Source organism: Mus caroli, chromosome 3 (genome assembly GCF_900094665.2).
Source record: "Mus caroli chromosome 3, CAROLI_EIJ_v1.1, whole genome shotgun sequence".
NCBI lineage: Eukaryota > Metazoa > Chordata > Mammalia > Rodentia > Muridae > Mus > Mus caroli.
The window spans coordinates 65,510,764-65,534,781 of record NC_034572.1 but is presented as its reverse complement, the minus strand read 5'-3'; positions in this window follow the sequence as shown (position 1 = coordinate 65,534,781).

Here is a 24,018-nt window from a genome sequence, read left to right as displayed (position 1 = left end):
GAACTCAAAATCATAAGGAAGCATAATTCTTCTAGATTTATTTATTCATTCATTTACTTGTCCTGTGTTACATGCAAAGGTACACATATGAAAGTTGACCCACAGTTGCACGATAATGATACCAATAATTCATATGGTATGACATTTCCAAAGAAAAAAACCTGAACATTTCAGAAACCTTAGTTATTTTGGAAAATATACTGAGGTTTACATATACTTATTTTGTCTGAGTATGTATATAGCTATAGGTATGTGTTTATGTATGCAAGAGTACACATGCACATATGTATGTTTGTACAGAAGCCCAGAACATAACCGCAGGTATCATTCATTCTTCTCTAGACTCAGGGCTTACACATTAGGCTAGGCTAACGAACTAGCCCCAGAGATCTACCTATTTCTTCTTTTTTAGGATTTGGATTACAACCATTCATTTTCATATTTGTTTTCCATTTTGAAGCAATTTCAGGGCATCAAACTCATGTTATCATCTTTGGTGTCAAGGCAAGTGCTTTTATCCATGGGCTTCTCATTTTCTTCAAGAAAGAGATTTTTTTTGCATTTATTTTATATATTAATCACAATTATTTAAGAACATATCCACCTATATTTCCATAGTTACTTCATTATCAACAAACATAAATGAAATGAAACACATTTACATAGATATGCCAAGATGTTCATATTAATGTATGAATATACTGAAAGTAATAATTTAAAAAGACATAGAAGGCAGAAGTAAAAGTATAATGTATGAGGTTCTATAGCTCACTGTATGGATTGCTTCATTTATCAGCAGAATCTGATTTTATATAAACTTTTAACATTCCAACATAGACCTTCTGATCCACATTAGAGTTCAAAATCAAGTTATAAATAGCTCTTCATACAGTTTAAAATAATACAAGCAAAGCCCAAAAATTATAAAACCTAAAAATCTACAGTTGGTAATGGTTCCCTTTATACTTGACCCTCTAATAAAATAAATAAAACTACAGCTACCCAGTTCTTAGTTAACAAACTTTTCAGAATCAGTATTGTTACACTTGCATTGATTTTAGTAAAATCACATATTAGGGTTGAATTTCTTTTAGAACATGGATACTTCTAAAATTACATTCAAAGATGAATATGCATACAAATAAATAAATGTATATATGAATACTTTTAAATGTATTGTATTTTAGGTGATTAGAGAAGATCCCATAGTACAGTGATATCTAATTTCTTCAGGAACATGCTATTATACTGTCTACATGGTTATTTCCAATAAATATAAAGTTGGTGAATTCACAAACATGATTCTTGTTGAATGTTATTTTAATATAAAATATAAAACTTTTACATGAAAATGCTTATGGAATGAATATAAAATTAGAATGAAAATTTGAAATTAATTATTTAAAGACCATATATTTTTCTTTCCCTGGAGATAAGACAGGATATTGAGGAAACATGAAGATGAGGAGTCAGTCAAAACTAAGACATATGGGGGAAATTATGGAATCTATTATTTTTTAAGCTACCAAAGATAATTTTAACTAAACAACTTTAGCCAAGAATACATTGCATGGATGAATAAAACTATTCTCACAAGCCATGGCTTTTTAAGTCAAATTCTTGTGCCTGATATGAGTAATCCAGTGAGCCAACAGATCTCAAAACAATACAAACCCCTGCCCTTGCTCCTGGTTGCCCTCTAGAGTTAGAGGTTAAAGCTCTTTTGCCAAAGACAAAATATGCTTTAGATACAGGGCACAGAGAATTGAAACTAGAATTGAGCTAGAGGTATTATGTCTTCTGCCTAGCATTCATAATGCCAGAAGGTGTTGTGCAATGTGCCAGGGAAGAAAATCATCTGTGGTCTTGCCTAATTGTAGAAATTATGTTCTATAATACTGAGCTTCCGTGGACAATAGTCACACCTGTACAATAATGGCATGAGTGCTATGAGAGGAACCAAAACTTAGGATTGAAATTGAGGCCTACTCCATGGGAGACAGTACACATTTGGTACTGTAATTTTTTTCAAAACCAAATCTAGCAATGTCTTGGGCCATAAAGCATATTTTTCTATTGATGATTTCACTCATGTGCATGTACTTAAACAACTTAATTAGGATGTATTTGTTTAGGTATCAACTGCTTTTAGCTTTAATTAAAAAAATATTCCCTGTGAGTAAAAGTTAATGCAGAGACTCTTAAATGGGCAAAATCTAAGAACAAATGACTTCTGACATAAACTAGACACCTATACCTTTCCAGTGTAGAGAAATTTTAATCCAGCAAGAGATCATATCCATAAGACATTGAGGTCCATGTCATCCAGTTGGAACACAGATGTTTTTAATCCCAGGAGATAGAGAAGAACAGATCTCTGGGTTCAAGGCTAGCCTGGTACACAGGAAGTTTAAGGTAAAGAAAAGGTTAAGTACAGGTGTGGTAGTACATGACTTTAATCCTTGTCCTCAGGAGACAGAGGCATTTTGTAGGGATGTTGAGTTTATGCCAATCCAGTTGGTGGCAGTTGAGTTTGGGGAGTTCAGAGGCAGGTTTTACTGTTTTACAGACTGCAGAAAAGGCAAGCTTTATACAGGTAAAGACTGAACCAGCCAGAGAATGAAAAGGAGTCAGAAGATTAGAACAGATTGCTAGAGTTAGTTTGAAGTCAAGCAGAGCAATTCATTTAGAAGCTGAGAGAAGTGAGTTTGAATTACTCCGCATAGAGAGTTTGAGACAGCACAGCTGAGATAAATCAGTCAGCCAGAAAGCAGAAAGAGAAAGGGTGAGCTTTTTCAGCAGTAGGCACTTGAGGCAACAAGTACATCAGGTGAATAAGCATTTCTTTTACATTCTTTTACATTTTACATTAGGCATAGAAAACATTGTAGAAGAGAAGAGAAAGGTAAAAGGCAGAGTATGTTAAAGAATGCTATTAAATGATCTCTACTGAATATGGTAGACATAGTGCAATAATGAACACACAGAGACTGTAGCTTTGTACAACAGACCTGTTCAAAATTAAAAAGAACACACACACACACAAAGACAAGTAAGCTCAAGGAAGACTAGTTGGTAAAAAGAGGAACATAACACTGTGTGGGTTATAATGGAATGTTGTGTGAGTAAGTTTACAGTATGTATATAGGTTTATAAAACTATCAACTCAGAAATATTTCACATCCTGAATAATTCCTATTACACTAATTTATAAATGTTGCTCTCCTAGAGTGTATGAGTTCCTTGAACCTATGAAAAATGTTTTATCTTGGGCTATTGATTGTCTTAGGTAGGTGTATGTTGCTATTTTAATTAACAAAGAAAAGCAACTTGGGGAGGAAAAGGTTCATGTCAGTTTCGAGTTCTATGCATTCATCCATCACTGCAGGAGTCAAGGTAAGAAGTCCACACAGGAGCATAGGAGAAAGAACTGAAGCAGAAACTATGAAGAAATACAGCTTAGTGGCTTGTTCCTCATGGCTTCCTCATCTTGCTTTTTGAAAACAATTTAGAATCATCTGCTCAGTGGTGGAGCCACCAATAATGAGCAGGGTTCCGGACATACCAATCAGTAAAACCAAGCAAATGCTCCGAAGGAGTTCACATATAGGTATTAACATTAATCAGAAAACCTTTTTTCCCCTGTAACAGTTAATGCAGAGATTATACTTATATGTCTATCTATCTATCAATCAATCAATCTATCTATCTATCTATCTATCTATCTATCTATCTATCTATCTATCTTTCTATGCCCATTCTGACCTTAATTTCATACATTAATATTCATTAATATATTTTGCTCAAAGTGCCCACTAAATAGAAACAAATGTCAAGAATTATGATTTCTGGAATAACTATTAAAATAATGAAAGTAAAATGTGTTCATTATTTAAGCTGCACAACACAACTGCAAAGTAGATATATCCTACAAATAAAATATATTTTAATCTTTTCAATAATATATCAGACATATAAACAATAGATATTATCACAAACATTAAGAAAGAAAGGAAGAAAAATATGTACAATTATGTGTAAATAAAATGTAAGGAAAAGAAATACAAAGATATAACATTCAGCATTTGGTGAATTTCTTTAAAATGAAAAGATAGCCAAACATCAAAAGATTTCTCTTGAATTCTAATCATTTGCAATTCAATGTTCCCTCTTTATTCAGGATTCCATTAGATATCAGTCCTTTGAATGACAACTCCTGAATGATAAGCCCTGAATATCTGGAGGACTGATTGATATCTCCTTTCTCACACAATCTCTACTGGGATAACACAGAACATCAATCTTTTCTCAGGTTTTCCTGCCAAGGGTTCAAGAAAAGCTTTTCTCTTTTCAAAAGTAAAACTCCCATTTGAATTCTCTCTTGGCATAGATACATTGAAAGAATGGTACTGTGAACACGACTTGATTAGATCTGTTGATTCAGTCTTTACCGAACCTCTCAGGATTCTCAAGTGTAGATTGGAAAGGGACATGCATGTACCATATTGTTATTAATGAAACATTTGCCAAAGTGGAAAATATCGTAGATAAAAGGAGTCAACATTTAAATTATCAAATGGCAAAAGACACTGATTGTTTTATATTTTAATTAATTCAAATAGGTTGCAATAGCAAATTGTTGTCTTTGCGCTGAAGTTTTCAGATTTTGAACTTAATTTAAATCATCTGTGTGTAAATTCATAAGTCTTAACTTTGTTAATTTAATACACATTATTTTCTTAATTATATGAGTCTTGAAGGTATAGAAAAACCTCTGAATACTTGCCAATGCAAATTTTATACTAACAAAATCTGTTTTTCCCTACTAATAAAGATGACAAGCACCTATGACAGCTATGTCCAGGAAATTACAATATGATGCCCAGGAGAAACCAACACTTCTCATTTTTCACTTTTTAGTCTTGTTCCTTCATTGCCTAGATATATCTTTAAAGCTCCAAGGCATATACTTCAGATTTTGGAGAAGGTAGGAAATTAGTTCACAATTAATTCTTAGTTTTTTTTTTTTTTTCTTTTATGACACAGTTGGGAAAAATGGGAAAAGTAGACAACTAAAATTCTCTAAAAATCATATAAAGATTTATTTATATTAAATCTAGGTTAGAGGATAATTATATTCTAACTATACAAAATATAATACATAAAAACTGGATGACATATAGAACTGAAGAATCATAAACAAGACTCATAACATTTACTATGCATCAGTTATGACATCTTACAATGTGTACTTCTTTCTAACAGTGATTAGAGACCTTGGTATCATAAATGATCAATTTTTCTGTACTCTACTGGTCATGTCATATCCAACTTGAATCTTTCTCAGAAATAGCATAATTTGTGTGGGAATGTTTGTATACAAGATAAACAACAACATGTGCTACCGAGAAGAAAAAATATAAGCTCTTTAACTCTTAGATTCTATAAGATTTTAAAAAAGAAAATGGGACAAAAGACATTGATGGGCTGAAATCAAGTCAGCGGGCTGTATTGGAGGATGGAGAACAATCAAATATCACTATCTCATATGTTAGTATTTGTTACAATATCTCATTTTAAATCCAGTGTCTATAGGTGACAAATGTTCTCGACCTTATGTCTAGGTTTCTCAGAAGAAAATCCACACTTTTATATTTTTATGACACTGTTGCTTGAACTCTAAAAACAGTCTCTGTGTGTAATTAGGCTTCAAACTAAGATCACAACACTCTTCCTAAAGAGAGGAAATAGATCAGCTTTGGTTGCTCATGCAGTCATTTTTGTAAGTTCACGTGCACCTTTGCCAGTTGAAGCACTCACAGACACAAACTGTATGTGCTTGAGTGTCTTCCACTAGTATTTAATTATGTTTACAGAAATTTGAAATGTATATAACACATCTTCTCAAACATAAACTTTTATTTTCCTTGGGGGGTGTGGAAGTCAACCTTGTGAAGGAAACAGTGAGATGAAGAGTGAGGTGCCACAGGCTCCTGCGACACCTTGAAGACCCCTATTCTGCTGTCCATGGTATGAGATCTAAGATGGCTCCTGGAACATTAGTGAGACAGCACAAAGGAACCAAGGCTAGGGTAATGGCTGCTTCCCTAAATTCATGGAAGTCCCAACAGGTGATGATACTCTCCAACCTCATGAGGCAGGGTTCTCATTGGAGAATGGTGATGGTGTGACAAGATATGATTGCCAAAAGATTAAGGGGCTAGGGATTGGCTCAAACACTGTATATAAGCATATACACTGGGCAATAAACTAAGAATTATACCCTGATACTATTCTCTGGATTCAGATTTCCTGGGATTCATCAGATTACTCTGTCTCCTCTCACCTCCAACTCTCAGTCCTACTCTCACATTTTCTAATTGAAAAATGGAAGATAAATCTAAAGGTATAGATGACAATAGCAGGACAAATTTGATTCATAATAGCTTGTCATACCCTAGACTAGTAATGTCCTATCATACAGAGGTAGTGATTTTGCTTTGCAAGCATGCTTTACCACAAAGGAGCAGAAGAGTCCATTCCTCTATTAATTCTTTATGCTGAGGGCCAACTCTATTATGCCAACCCAAATGTACTCTGTCACCCCTGCCATATTTGTGCATAATACCAAGGTTTTCTCTTTGAGTTATGAGGACCAAGTAGCATTTGTGCTATTCAGTGTTCTGAGACTCACTCTGTACTCTCTGTCCACTGTCTGAGGGAACCAGTGTCCTCTGTTTACTACCTGCCTCTTCTCTGAAGCCCAGGATCCAGAGAATTTGTTCTCAGCATTGAATTCCAATACTTTACCATTTGCTTCTTAATAATTAAAGATTACATTTCTCTGCACTCAACATTTCTATGTTAACTCAGTGCTTAATTTCTACCTTTTTGTTTCACTTCTCAACTATTCAGTTAATTAATTTGTTGAATCTTGTTTGCTTAAGGAACATGTGTGTGTATATATATATATATATATATATATATATATATATATATTCCTGTTATATATCTATATAAAGATACAGAGTAATGTATTATATATTTATTGGTTATAGATAAATACAGTATATAATAAGAATCATCATTTAAAGCAATTTCTTATTTAACAACAGTGATATCTGACTTACAGTTCCTAAGATTTCTCTTTTACTTCACTCTGGACTCTTAAACTTCATCCAGGTTCCCTTTAGGGTGATAGGATTATTAATAATAAGCTGCTGGTCATGATTTTATCAATATGAATCCTTCTGTAAACTGCCTTGGGATATTCTACAGCCTCTTGAGCCTACTTGACTATTTACTCCCTGTTCAGAATCATGGACTGCTCAAAGACTTCTAGATTTAGGGATCTTTGTGTTCATTTAACTCAGATTACCCAAGATCCAATTCACAAACCATTTGAAGCTCAAGATGAAGGGAGATCAATGTGCTGATGCTTCAATCCTTCTTAGAAGTGGGGACAAAATACTCAAATAATATGGAGACAAAGTGTGAAGCAGAGACTGAAGTCTCTAGCCATCCAGAGACTGCATGGGGATCCATCCCATCTGCATACACCAAACCCAGACTCTATCGGGGATCTCAGAAGTAATTGCTGACAGGATTCTTATATAGCTGTCTCCTGAAAGGCTCTGCCAGAGCCTGAAAAATACAGAGACTGATGATCACAACCAACCACTGTACAGAGCACAGGGTCCCCAATGAAGGAGTTAAGAAAAGGACTGAAGGAATTAAAGGGGTTTGCATCCCATAGGAAGAACAACAGTATCAACCAACCAGACCACACAGAGCTCCCAGGAACAGAACCACCAACCAAAGAGTACAGATGGAGGAACCCATGGCTCTGTCCACATATGTAGCAGAGGATGGCCTTGTCAGACATCAGTGGGAGGAGAGGTCCTTGGTCCTGAGAAGGCTGGATGCCTATAGTATAGGAGAATGCCAGGGTGGGGACACAGGAGTATATGGGTGGGTGCGTGAGCACCTTCATAGAAGCAGTGGGATGGAGGATAGGATAGGAGGTTTATGGAGAGGAAACCAGAAAAGATGGTAAATTTTGAAATGTGAGTATATAAAATAAAGAAAATATCCAATATTTATCTATCTATCTATCTATCTATCTATCTATCTATCTATCTATCTATCTAGACTTCAAAGTACAACTTAGCCTTTTCTCCAAATTTACTTATTTTTCCAATTATCAAAATGAATGAACTCCTAATAACACTGAACGTTTCTCTGCCTCAAAGTCAGTTTTCTGTTCTTAAATATATACAGGTGATTAAAACAGGAAAAAAAATCCTCTTTTGTGTGTGTGTGTGGGGGGGGGGTTCGAGACAGGGCTTCTCTGTATAGCCCTGGCTGGCCTGGAACTCAGAAATTCACCTGTGTCTGCCTCCAGAGTGATGGGATTAAAGGCATGCGCCACCACTCCTGGCCAAAAGTCCTCATTTTAATAGAGGAGTTTGATGATATCACTCTAAACAGTAGTATTTACTGATAAAAGATGCTAAAGGCTATGTCTGAGTTAGTTACTGAGTTTGTCATTATGCATGCTCTGTATAATGGCACTAACAGCAAGTTACTTTCAAGTTACAGAAATAGTTCACAAATGGCTTTCAGTGATTTCCTGAAATGTCTACAGATCCAGAACATTTAATTCCACACCCACCCTATTGTCTTATCATAATCAACCTTGATAAATGAGATGATGTGTTTCTAAATGGAGTTAAGCCTACTCGCTATTGGAACATAACTGCTTCTATAAATACAGGTAGTTTTTGAATAGTAATTATTAATTCATTTCTATGATCTTAGATAAAACAGGGTCAGCTAAATAATATTAAAGTCTAACCATAAATTCTAATTTAGCAATAGTGTCACAGGCATATTACTACATAAATCAACTATATGGGTGTACTGGCTAGTTTTGTGTCAACTTGACACAGCTGGAGTTATCACAGAGAAAGGAGCTTCAGTTGAGGAGATGCCTCCATGAGATCCAACTGTNCAATTAGTGATCAAGGGGGAAAGGCCCCTTGTGGGTGGGACCATCCCTGGGCTGGTAGTCTTGGGTTCTATAAGAGAGTAGGCTGAGCAAGCCAGGGGAGGCAAGCCAGTAAAGAACATCCCTCCATGGCCTCTGCGTCAGCTCCTGCTTTCTGACCTGCTTGAGTTCCAGTCCTGCATCCTTTGGTGATCAACAACAATATGGAAATATAAGCCGAATAAACCCTTTCCTCCCCAACTTGCTTCTTGGTCATGATGTTTGTGCAGGAATAGAATCCCTGACTAAGACAATGGGTGATTTCTCCAACGATAAAACCATAAACAGTAATTCCCTATTTTATGAATTACAGTTTTGGATTGCACCCCACTTTTAGATTTCAGTCAGTACTCCTCAATTTAAATGATGTTAATTATCCCTTCTTTTACTTGAAATCTTTGGGTCTGTGAGGCAATGGATCTACAAGTTAAATATTCTGTCAGGTAAAAGTAATGTCAATATTTTTCACAATGTCTTATTTGTAATAAAAATGTTATTGAAATTGAAACAATTAAAATCCACTATGTATGCTTGCTGCACTGCCTATCAGAATCCTGTTGAATTACAATGAAATGTTTTGACTTTTTGAAGTTCATCTAGAGCAAATGCTATTCAAATCATCATCATGCTTATAGAAGAATAGGTGAGTGTATTTTTTTAAACAACATCTTGAGATCAGAGAGGAAACATGTTAATGTGAACCTATGTTAGTTTTCTATTTTGCTGTAAGAGAAGCCATATGTGCACCTCCATGTTTAAGATAAATCATGATTATTGATTAAAGTCGATGTGAAGCTTTTTATATCAACAATGTTTACTGCTAAATTAGCAATAATTTCCTGATATAATTGTCATCTCAGCCTTACAGCCTCAACCTATTAACCTAAACTTCGACCTGGAAGCTACTAGTATCTGTACAATTTTATCTAGACCTAAAAATTATATAAAACATTTTAATTGTAATTTTAATAATTATTAAATTTATGCCACAGATTTACTATTCTTTCCTTATTACATTGACTTTTTAGAAATGGAAAATTGGGATGTCATAGTATATCTATTTTATTTTATTTTATTTCATTTGTTTTTGTTTAAAAGTATATCTTCTGAGACTAGTACTAGTTCAATGCAGCCTTGAGAAAACTTAAAACCCAATAACTCATTAGACATTTATGTATGTTGTTAAGGTCACAATTCAAAGGAAATAGGAAATGACGTTTGTGATAGTTTCATATAAAAATTAAAATGACATGAGCAGAAAAAATAATATATAAGCCCCAAGCCAGTAAAATCATATATTACCAGAACTACTTTTCGTTATAAAACTTAAGATATTGCTTTAAAATTTAACATTTGTCAGTAAAACTCTTAAACAAGTTTCTTTTTTTCATTAGTTTTTTGACAAATTCATACAATGTTACTTCCTTCTCCAACTGATCCCAGATTGACTTCTCTCTCTTACTTTCCTAAACTTGTGTGCATTTTTGTATTGACCATTAATTCCAATTTATACTGCCCATTTGTTCTTGTGTGTGTGTGTGATCTTTAATTGAAGCCAGTTGACCTGCCAGCGGCTGCACTCTTAAAGGAATTTTGTTCTACTGCTCCCAGCAGCTATCAAATGCCAATTGCTCCAAGACAGGTCATATACTTTGTGCCCATCTTATTTCTCTTGCTGGTTTTGGTCTGTCTGGGGTATGTGCTGGTAGCCATTGTAGCCAATGTGAGTTTAAATATTCAGGTTTTATGTTTTGTCCAGAAAGCACTGTTCCACTGCAGACATACACCTCATGTTCCTAACCCTACCACATTTTCTGAAATGTTCTTGTGCAATATGGGTATGAAGTAGTTGTCTCATTTATGACACACACCCTACAGTGCCTTATTCTCTGCAACTTGGCTAGTTTTGGTCCTACACTTGATCAACACTTACTATTTATTAATGCTTCTATAATTTGGTTGGAAGGTGCTTTAATCCCTGAGAATAATGTTAAATCATGATGAGTCAATTTAAGTCTCCTGTCTTATCTAGCCATGGGATTATTGTCCAATAATGGTTTTATCTTCTGTATCTGGATTAAATCCAATTATAAATTGGTTTCTCCTACAATGTTTATGTCACTATTCTCCCTGTACACATGTATTTCCAAAACAGTGATTATTGTGACTCACAATTCATAGCAGGACATAATGGAGGGTTACAATTTCTTTAGATAGGATACATAAAACTTTCAAAATATATGGAAGCTATTTAATAAAGACAAAGATCTTTCCTCACATCCTCACCAGCATCTTATACACTGTGATTGGTGTAAGGTGGAATCTCAGGGTCATTTTGATTTGCATTTCTCTGATCACTAAGGACTTTGAACATTTCTTTAGGTGCTTCTCAGCCATTCAAGATTCCTCAGTGGAGAATACTTTGTTTAGTTCTGTATCCCATTTTTTAATTGGGTTATTTAGTTTTCTTGAGTGGGGAAAGGAAAAAGTACATTTCTCCATTGATGGTGTGATTGCAAGCTGGTATAACCCCTTTGAAAATCAATCTGGTGGTTCCTCAGAAAACTGGAAATAGTTCTACCTGAAGACCCAGCTATACAACTACTGGGTATATACCCACAATTTTCTCCTCCATATCACAAGTACACATGCTCCACTATGTTCTTACTTATGAGAGTCAGAAGCTGGAAACAACCAAGGTGTTCCTCAATAGAAGAACAGTTACAGAAAAATCACAAGTTTTGAAGGAAATTGAATGGAACTAGAAAGTATCATCCTATGTGAGGTAACAAAGACACAAAAGTATATGCATGCTATGCTATGTACTTAATGATAAGTGGATATTAGCCCAAAAGCTCAAAATACCTATTATAATACAACTCACAGTCCATATGAAGCTTAGTAAAAAGAAAGGCAAAGTGTGGATGCTTTTATCCCACCTAGAAGGGGGAACAAAATAATCATGGGAGGTAGAATGAGGGAGGGTCCTGGATAGAAGAGGGGAGGGGATGAAAAAGGGACCTGGGTAGCATTAGATATGGGAAAATACAGGATAGAAGTCCAGAGGGCCAGAAGAATGAATAGAAATATGCAACAGTTGTGGGTGGGGAACAGGGTGCAGAACTACTAGAAAGTCCCACTTATCAGGGATGCAAGATGTTCCCAGGAACCAATGGGAATGGCCTTACCCAAAATACCCAAGAGAGGGGAGAGAGAACCTGAAGAGATCACCTCCAGTAGATAGACATGGATTTCAGTTGAGGGATGGGGCCATCTACTCATTTCAAAAATTTTAACCCATAATTGTTCATTCTAAAGGAAACACAGGGACAAAAAAAAATGGAGCAGAGATCATGCAGAGACTACCCCTTCTTGGGATCTATCCCATCCATAGATACCAAACCCGAACACTATTCCTGTTTCAGTGAAGTACTTGATGACAGAAGCCTGGAGTGGCTATCCTCTGAGAGGCTCTGCCAGCCCCTTTTTAAGACAGATGCAGATCCTCACAGACAACTATTGGAATGAGCTCAGGGACCTCAACGGAAGAGTTAGGGGGAGGATTGAAGGAGCTAAAGGGGATTGCAATCTCATAGGATGAACAATATTAACAAACCAGATCATCCAGAGCTCTCAGGGAATAAACCACCAACAAAAAGTATACATAGATGGGTTTGTGGATCCTGCTAGTTATATAGTACAGGATTGCCCTATCTGGCATCAGTGGGAGGGGGACACCTGTTCCTGTGGAGGCTTGTTGGTCCAGGGAAGAGGAATACTAGAGGAGTGAGCCACGAGTGGGTTGGAAAGCACCCTCTTAGAGGCAAAGGGAGGATTGGATAGTGGTTTTTAAAGAGGAAGGTGGACAATATTTGAAATGTAAATAAATATAATAATCGAGAGAGAGAGAGAGAAAGAGAAAGAGAGAGAAGCAGAAGGAGGAGGAGAAGGAAGAGGAGGAGGGAGGGAGAGAGAGAGGAGAGAGAGGGAGGGAAGGAAAGGGAAGAGAGGGAGGGAGGGATAGAAATAGAGAAGTCAGACTGGGAGGAAAAGGAGAATGATGTAATCTCAATAAAATAAATATAAAAAATTAGCAGGAAAAAAAGTTTTCCAGGTGTGTAGCTTCATTTCTCTATATTCTGTTGCATGAATATATGATGTCTTTAGAAATAATATTTTGCTATGAAATCCTGTAGAGTAACAAAGAATAATAATATCTTATGTTATTTTTGATCAAGTCAGCGGGGCCACACTGACTAACAGCTCCAAGGGATGAAATTCTTTGTGCCTCTGGTTTTTTTATTTGCTAGACATTGTTGCCTAACAATGTAACCCTACTGTAAGGTAACTCTACCTTAAATCTTGCATGTCCATGCATACAAGTTCTACAGTTGTAGGTTTAAGTATGACTGTTTGGAAAGTTCTTTATCTTTATTTCTGCAGTAGTCTCTTCTATGTCCTGTTCTCCCTATGTCATGCTCTGTGTAGATAGTGACCAATTTATATTTGCCAAAAAATATACCCATTTAAAAATTATTTTGATTGTAAGAATATGCAAGTATTTGTATAATAGTGAGTATTTTACAGATTTTTTGAAGTAGAATTTTTCAAATATTCTGAGTCTATCAACTACTAGTTTTAGATGTATATATCTGTTTATGGTTAATATTATTTTTATTACTGTTAAGTTGTTTTAGATAAGTATAAACAGATGAAATGTTATGGTCATTGAAGGTTTAGCATTATGAAATTAATTCAAGCATTTTCCTTATACTCTATTGGTACACTACTATTAACACAGTGATTTGATCTCTGTGGCTTACAAATACAATTATCGTGGTGAATACATTATCAGTTGCATAAAAGAAAAGAAGATATACATGCTAGTAAATTCATTCTACAAAATAATAGGTAAGAAAAATGTCCTTGTTTTACATCACTAGGAGTATAGCATTATAAATACAATTATTAAGAAACAAGTATTTCCCAGATTTCTTTGTTTAAATTAGTTTAACTTCCTTGTTGAATCCTTTCATTCCCAAGTCTTTATTTGACAGTGAATGCTACGTATTTTAAGTCATTAATAATTTATAGCTAATTGTCAAATTAAAATAATATGCAATAAATTTCTGTATGAGTCCTTATTGTCATATTTGTAACATAGACTTTTGTATATAAGAATACTGTATAGTTAGTACTTTGAATATCAACGTTAGTACTTTGATAATATAGACTTTGTATATAAGAATACTGTACAGTGTAACTGTCCAGCAATCATGGAGAACTGGGTACACCTGAAAGTGGGGCTGGGAATGAAATAGGATGGGCATATGAGAAAAGAATAAATACAAGACAAAGATTTCTGATAGAGGCTTAAAGTTTAATTTTCAGCTCTTTGTTTATATAGGAGAAACCCACAGACCCATCCTTTTTGTTTTAGCAGGATTGAGTTGCAAAGCAAGCTCAGCAGGCTGTCAACTCAAGGCTCCCAAGGAAATGCAAATGTGGCAAGTCCAGGTGCTGACTCCAGCCTAGCCTATTCAAGGCTGATCGAAGGGCACAGTCCAGTAATGGATATAATAAACTTTTCTTAAGGATCTGGTGCTAAATTTCCATGGTCCCTTATTCCCTTATTATTTTATTTTAGCTTTGTTTTTATTTGTGTATATATATTTGTGTGTGTGTGTGTGTAATATTTTCTATTTGCTCATATAGATCTTCACAGGGGCTAGCAGAGAACATTGAATCTGATGAATTTGGAATAACAGGTTGTTCAATGTCTCATGTGGATTGTGGATACAATTCCTGACCCCTGCTGTAATAGCAAGTACTCTATTTTATTTATTTATTTTTGAATATATTTTTATTGGATATTTTATTTATTTACATTTCAAGTGTTATCCCTTTTTCCGGTTTACCCTCTGGAAACCCACAATTCCATCCCCTCTCCCCGTGCTTCTATGAGGGTGCTCCCCTAAAACAACCAACCAACCAAGCAAGCAACCACTCCGGCGTCCTTGCCCCCTCTGGCATTTCCCTATACTGGGGCATTAAGCCTTTACAGGACCCAGGGCTTCTGCTTCCATTTATGTCCAACAAGCCCATCCTCTGCTACATATGCAGCTGGAGTAGTAGGTCCCTCCATGTGTACCTTGGTTGGTGGTTTAGTTCCTGAGAGCACTGCAAGTTCTCTCATCTACTGAGCCATCTCCTTATCTTCACAATTCTCTCATGAAATCCTGAGGTTGTGAATAAATGTGTATTAGGAAATTAGTGAACCAGAGGGATAGATAGACTTAGGTCAAATATTCATGTGTTTACATTCATGAGTAATAAAAACTTTGTGGTGATTTTTATGTTTTTCAGTCCTACTTTCTTCATTTCTAAGTGATGGAGAATTATATGCATATTGTAGGAAGAATGAATTTAAATGGTTATGAATGAACTGTAAAACACATGAAATGCATTGTGCTCCCAACATTCACTTCTTCCATCATTTACCTCTAAACTTTGCACTTCTCTGTAACTCTTAAATCAGCTATTACAAAATTCATGTAATTTGCAAGATAAGGTAAGATCTGTAAAAGAGCTATTCTTTGAATACATTTTGATATTTTCTGAATATCAAATTTCTGAATATCTTTTTTGTTTTAAAAGATGTTTTCTGCAAAAACATCTATTTTGATGGAGAGATATTTCATCACTTGAAAACAATGTATATTTGATAGAGTAATAAGTGCAGGCAGGATATTAACTACAGGTGTAAAACAGACCTTTTCTGCTGTGCTTTACAAGTTCTGATAGGTGATACATGAAAGACAAATGAGAAAACAAGCAATGTACCAAGATCCCGAAAGTTAAATAAGAGAGTGTGTGCAAATTAATGAATAAAGAGGGTGCTATATAATGACGTTAATCTTCATAGAAATTCATAGTTAGAAATGGAACTTAAAATGAAGTTAAACTGATAAATAATAGAAAAAAAGAAAAAAGGCACCATAAGTTCCAAGAACTGTTTATTGAGAATCAAGAGGCAGAAATTTAGATACAAGTTTAAAGTTTAGATTGACATGTTAAAAAAAAGTGTATTAGTGTCTTTGTAGTTCAATATTAATTACTTAATAAGTGTCAATAATTAAGTAGTAATCATCAAATTGCTATATCTAATAATCTATTAATATTTTATATTAATATATTGTCACATAAATATTGTATAATTAGCATTATATTATATAATGTTAATATTTTATATAATAAAATATAGAACATATAATATATTACATAGTAACATAGCATTAATATACCAATATTAATAATATTATATTATTATGAGTTATTGATGATTTAATTATTAATGGTTATTTTAAATTATTAAATATTTAATATTAACTAAGAATTAGAAATGAAATATAGTTCAATAATAGATACTACTGATGATAAAAGTATGATTTGGGATTAAGAAATAAAATCGATCTTTATAAACTTAAGAACTGTTTCTGAACTTTTTTTTATGGATAATAAAATATTACTATTTCCATAGTTGGCTTATTGGTCTTTGTCAACCTGACATAAATTGTAATTATGTGGGGAGTGGGAATCTCACCTGAGGAGTAACCTTCAGGTTGGCTTGTGTGCTTATCAGTAGGGTACTTTTGTGATTGATTGATATAGAAAGTCCCAAGCCATTGTGTATGGTGAAATACCTAGCAGATGGTCTTGAACTCTATAAGAAATCAAGCTGAGTGAGCTATGCAGAGAAAGCTATGGAAGGCTAGTCAGTAAACTGCAATATTTCAAGGTATTGGCCTCAGTTTCTGACTTCTGATTCCTGTCTTGACTTCTCTTGATGCACTGTGAAGTCCAAGATAAAATAAATCCTACTCCTTTTAGTTAATTTTTTATTATGATGTTTATCATAGGAGAGGCCCTAGGTCCTGTGAAGGTTCTATGCCCCAGTATAGGGGAATGCCAGGGCCAGGAATGGGAGTGGGTGGGTTGGCAAGCAGGGTGAGCTGGTAGGGGATAGGGGATTTTTGGAGGGGAAACTAGGAAATTGGATAACATTTGAAATGTAAATAAAGAAAATATCTAATAAAAAATAAATTAATCCTATTCCTTTTAGTTATTTTTGATCATGTTGCTTATCATAGCAACACAAAGCAAACTACTAAATATAGCTCAATTATATTTGAGTATTTCTATTCTTGAGATAATATAGATTGAAAGAGAGAAATGGAGAAAAAAATTAGCTAGACCACTTCTTTTTACTACCTGAAAAAAAATCATTGTAACTTACACAGATTTTCAAAATGGAGTGTCAATGGGTAAGATTCATTTGTTAATTTGCAAAGAAGAATAAGAAACAAGAATCCTAAAAAGATTCGACATGACCATTTTTAATACCATATGGTTATTAACAAAAATTTGGGTAATTGGATTAGGTGATCTCTTGGGATTACTGGTTATATGAGGTTCTATGTACACAGAACTATTATAGGCTATTGTTTACCCTCAAGAACTCAATATTAAGATTTTTATTGCAGAAAACATGATATAACATAGAAAAATTTTGCTGGTACAGACCTAGAAGCATCATCCCTCCATGGCTCTGGAAATGTTCTATTTATACTGTTAGAACAGAAAATAACCATGAAACCTACCTAGCTGTAAAAGCTCCATGCTTCAGCAATGCCCAGCCTAATGAGATATGCCTAGTGGTCTAATAGTGTTACAACTATTACAGAAGCAACCAAACACAGTCTGAGTTGATTTAATGCTTTCTCTACAACATGAAGTTTCTGGCTGGCACTGCTATTCAGGCCAAGATTTTGTTGCTAGATGCCTCAAAGACCATACCGGAAAACATACTATTAATATTCTCTTAAAAAGACACAATATTAAATTATTTCCTCTATTAATCATCCTTACACATTCATATTAACCCACTTCCCAGACTTTGTAGGACAAAATTTATGTTTTAGTTTTTACAGTAGAGTAAAAAAGTCACAGGGATCAACAACTGACTGGGGTGAATCTCACAGCATAGCTCTTCCTCCAAAGGCAGAGTGATCATTTGGGAAGAGGGGACAGAAATAACATGGGAGGCACTTTGTCAGTATTACAAAGCAGTGCTTTCTGAACAAAAGAGGGAAGTTCTGTATATGAACTCACATTGGTTGTGACAGGATACAAAAGACATATGAGGATTCAAGCCAGGCAAAATTCCAGGAAGTACAGAAGAGTTTGACATGTAACCCCACATCTGCTGTCTCATAAACTGGCTGTTGAGAGAGGAAACATCAGCTTTAGTAAAGATGAAGGCACAGAGAATTTACCTGTGCTATGGCTGAAAGTCCTATACTTAGATTCATTCTGGGAGTACTAAGTGGACACAATGTCTAAAATAATAAGTAATAAAATGAGAGATTGGGTGAATTTCCTGCTCTATCCTCTTTCAGCCAAGTCACTTACCATTGGCTTGTTAATATCTATATAACCTTACCAATGAGACAAAGGAGAAGGCACATTTCCTGTCCTTTCCACAGTTTGGAAAATCAAAGAGATAAGATATATAAGGTTCTTAGAGAATTGTTCTTTGCATTACTAGAAACTAAACTGTCATTATGAAAATAGTTTCATATTCTGATACATGTAAATTAAAAATAATTTTAATAACTAATTGTTAAATAATATAAAAGGATTCAGGTAGACTTTTGACCTTTATTCAAATATTTCTCCAAATCAAAATTTAAGTTTGACTTTACTTTGTTTACATCCTTTTAAAATATCTGAATACAATGTTCTATGAAAATGTCTTTGACATTCGTCTCCTGATGTCACATCCTGAATTATTACAATTTAAGCTAACTCTCTGTTGGTTTCTATATATATCACATGCTTTTATGATGCAGAATATCCAATTATTTGCAATATGTAAATAATACATATATAGTGTATTAATACTTTGTAGCACAACATATGAAAAGAAGACTATTTCTATAGCATTAACAAAGATGTAAATACATACACACACACACACACACACACACACACGCACACACACACACTTCCTATCAATAAGTTCCAAACCAGTTCCCAGATATTTCAAATTCCTGTATCACAGGAGAAGTCTCATTTACACAGTCATCTAGTGAACCTAGAATTGTCCCACAAATTTTGAGTCAATTATATAATAAATGTAGATGCAAAAATTCCCTAGCAAATGTTAGCAAATTTACTCCAACAGCAAATTGAAAGGACACAAAGTACTGGCAGAGGACGTTGATCATTGAGATACAAACATAGCTGAATATGTGATAAGTATTCAAGTATCACACTCTGTTTACAACACTAGGAATATGAGTTTTTACAAGACTCATCAAGAGAAAAATAAATATACCTTCTTAATATCTAGATTTTAAAGAGAATTTTTGTGATGTTTAACTGAAAAATTGAAGTTTGAATCCAAAGGGTCAACATTAACAATTTTCCCACTGTGTGCAGTTACATCTCTGGGCAAGTGTCCCTGTTGTGTATAAAATAACCAACTGAGCAAACCAGGAGGGTCACATCAAAAAGGAGCATTTCTCCATGCCTTCTTGAGACAGTAATTTTAATATAAATGTTTGCTGTAAATTAATACATCAGCTATTTGTTTTTGTTTTTGTTTTCCCTATCTATTTCCTCAACAATAGCACAGAGAGATGAAAGTTTACTTACTCCAGCTTTGCCACACTACCTGGGCAGTCATTGCTTTGGCGACCTCCCTGTCAAAATTCACAAGATAATTGCAGTTTAATATTGGTCTGGCTTTCTGGAATTCAGATGTGTTTTTTTTTATGATTTCTTCTCTTGCTCTGCTCATGGCTCAATTGGTCTTATTCTTCTATCTCTCCCCACTTCTCCTGGATTCTGGAAATACTACCGTATTATCTCTTCTTCCCAGCCATTGGGTGATCAGATTTCATGGATAAGTCAGAGAGTATATGGTAAGCTCTGGTTACACAAGTTGATACAGAAGATTCTTGACACAAGCATTAAAATGCTGTGTCCAGATTGAAACAAGATTTGAGGGCAGAGATGTCAGCATTTAAATAACACAAGGATAATCATTACACAGTGCACACACATAATAAAGGTATGTTTATTCTTACGTCTTCTGCTTTAAATCCTGCCTCCAGGTTCCTGCCCTGATTTCAAGTAATGGTAGAATGTTGTCTGAAACTCTAAGCTGAAACAAACTCTGTTTCCTAAGTTGATTTTAGTTATAGTGTTTTATCATAGCAATGAAAAATTAAAATACAAGTCAGTGTGTGTATGGCTTAATAGCATTTGAAATGTAAATGAAGAAAATAGCTAATAAAAGAAAGAAAGAAAGAAAGAAAGAAAGAAAGAAAGAAAGAAAGAAAGAAAGAAAGAAAGAAAGAAAGAAAGAAGCCTGGCGATGGTGGCACACACCTCTAATCCCAGCACTTGGGAAGCAGAGAAGGTGGATTTCTGAGTTCGAGGCCAGCTAGTCACAGAGAAACCCTGTCTTGACAAAACAAACAAAGAAACAAACAAAACAAAACAAAAAAAAAAACAAACCAAAACAAAAAAGAAAGAAAAAAATTCTAGCTGTTCACCAATAGCACAATGAGTTGGTCCTTAATACAAGAGATGTAACCATATTACATAGACTCACACATTTGAAAAGAGAACAAGACTTGGCATCATATGCATATATTCTTAATTCATTTAATATTTTTGATGATCCAATTCCTACATCCATTTCTGTAATATAAGTCCATTACCTGAAAGTTCCCTCAATTATCTATGTCATTTCCATTATATTGCCTTTACTGCAATTTTGTGTGGCTACAGGATATTCATTTTTAAAATTAGCAGATTATGTATATCATGACCCTCTGAACCTTTTAAATTTTCATTCATTAAGACAGAATAGCAAAAATCCTGGTACTTCTTATTCTACAATTATATTGTAGTTGCGTCTGGGCAAATACAAACTAAATTACAATATTAACTTATTCATAATCTGTGGTGATTATTTCTACTTAAAGCATCCCAACATACTTCCCTTTGATAAAAAAAAAATCATGGAGTAAAATAGATGACAAAATTGTAGAAATTGAGCTCATATTTGCAGTGGGGCACACAAATCATAAGACATTGTCAGTCAATAGTGTTTTTGAACAAATTCTGCCTCCTCTTCTTGGGTTGTATATGCATAGATAGCATTGTTGTGATTTTCAAAGTCTATAACTGAGGGTGGATTTTACCAGTAAAACTTGAAGAATAAATAATGATCTTAACTCCTCATAAATAGTATAAAATATATGCATGCTATACTCACATGCATTTTCTCTTGAACCAACAAATAACTTATGCATTTGTTGTTTACAAGCATACATAGAACACTGATCCCTGACTAAAGAATAAGAGTGAAGATCATTTCTAGTTTTCTTTCAGGGTACTTCTAGATTTTACCCACTGAATGCCATGCTTCTCTTGATTCTTATAGACAGAATAAAGCTTATTTGACAAGTGCAAACACACTTGGACAGAATAAAGTTTATATGACAAGTATAACACAGATGTATGTAGTTTGACCTACATAATCAATGTTCTCATTATTATGCCTGCACATTTGCTAACCAATAGCCACAGCCTATTTACTGCATTCTAAATTATCTGATGAGTACATCCTTCAAGACTCCTTTCTTTTAAGCAATAGATCAATACTGCAGCCTCCTTGAAGGACACAGATTAAAATCTTCTTGTGCTAGTCTAAGAATGATTTCTATAGTCTCATAAATTTCGATGCGTTGTCACAAAAGAGTGAGACTTATTTGAAAGGCTTAAGAGGTGTGGCTTTGTTGGAGGAGGTATGCCACTTGGGGTGGCTTTGAGGTTTCAAAGTCCTATGCCCAGTCCAGGGTCTACTTCATGTAGCAAATCAGGATGTAGTCTCACCTCTTTCTCCAACACCTTTTCTGCCTGTGTGTCACCATGATGACAATGGACTAAATTTTGGAAACTGTAAACAATTCCTCATTAAATGTTTTTATCTATAAGAGTTAACTTGGTTTGGATGTCTTTTCAGAGCATTAGAACACTGAATAAAACATACCCAAAGAGTTTTTTTCTCTCCAAAATGCTCCCATTAGCTAACCTAGTAGAGAGAGCACAGAGTTTAAAATTCATCTGTGTTTCTAAAACAGAATGATGAAAAAATTTCTGTAAATGCCACAGGAGAATACCTCAATTTCTATCTTGGTTCAACTACAAGCATTTCAAATTAATACTATGTGTTTCTGTTGAATTCCTTTATTAATCTTTTTTGGTTCATCAACTAATTTGCCCTGCTCTAAACTCAGCAGGCTAAACACCATAGTGAGTGATCTGGTAAGAAAGACAGGAAATAAATAAGTAGTTGTCGTGTTCTCCTCTCTTACAAGACAGCTACCCATTCAGTTCTGAGGAAGTAAGAAATGGAAGATTGTAATGACTCTTGAAACAAACCAAAACCTTCACAGAGAACATTGAGAATAATTACAGAGAGGAGACTATTTCTTTTAGTGAAAATATTTTGTTAACTTTATAATTACAATATAATTAATACTGTCAATAAATTAGATCCATTTCGTATTATTTTGACACAGTCACATGAAGGACTACAAAGAAACAAACAAAACAAAAAAAAAAAAACAAAAAAGAAAAAAATTTCTAGCTGTTCACCAATAGCACAATGATTTGGTCCTTAATACAAGAGATGTATTGTAACCATATTACATAGACTCACACAGTTGAAATGAGAATAAGACTTGGCATTATATGCATGTATTCTTAATTCATTTAATATTTTTGTTGATCCAATTCCTACATCGATTTCTGTAATATAAGTCCATTACCTTAAAGTTCCTGAAGAACCCATCAGTATTAAGGAGTAATTTTAGTAAGATCTTTACTACATTCTAAATCTTTTTTATTAGATATTTTCTTTATTTACATTTCAAATGCTATGCCCTTTCCTAGCTTCCCCTGTGAAAATCCTCTATCCCCTCCCCCTTCCTCCTGCTCCCCAACCCACCCACTACAAATTCCTGGACCTGGCATCCCCCTATACTGGGACATAGAACCCTCACAGAACCAAGGACCTCTACTCCCATTGATGTCCAACTAGGCCATCCTCTGCTGCATATGCAGCTCAAGACACATGTCCCTAGCTGCATATGTAAACAACATGTGTTTTCTTTGATTGGTGGTTTAGTCCCAGGGAGCTCTTGGGGGAGGGGGGTACTGGTTAGTTCATATTGTTGTTCCTCCTATGGGGCTGATATAGCTCTCTCCTGAGAGGCTCTGCCAGTTCCTGGAAAATACAGAGGTGGATGCTCACAGTCATCCATTGGAAAGAGCACAGGGTCCTCAATGAAGGAGCTAGAGAAAGTACCCAAGGAGCTGAAGGGGTTTACATTCTAAATCTTAACTATATTCTCACAGATAAGTGAATCTATCACCTCCCATCAAAGCAGCTACTCTTTTTTACAACAAAGATAATCACAAAAAAACACAACTTGCCACAATCTAGAGATAAACATATCTTTGGGAGCCTAACCCTAGTAGATACATCATCATATTTCCTTCATTACAGATTGTTATAGAACAGGCAAAAAGATTGCAGGACCAGGAATATTTGTAACACTGCTTGGAAATAGTCTTTCTGAGAAATGGCGGCATGAACAATAATACCTCAACAATTGCAATAAGCATGCACATGTAAATGTGGATGGGGAAAGATTACCTAGAATCCCATCCCTACACAGATAACCACAAGCAGCTAGTGACTTCTGGCAAAGGGAGAGTAACATCTCCCAAAGGTGAGTTCCCTTAGAGGTTGTTCAATGCAGAGTGGTCAACTCTGATGCCACACACACAGGCACACACACGCACACACACACACACACACACAC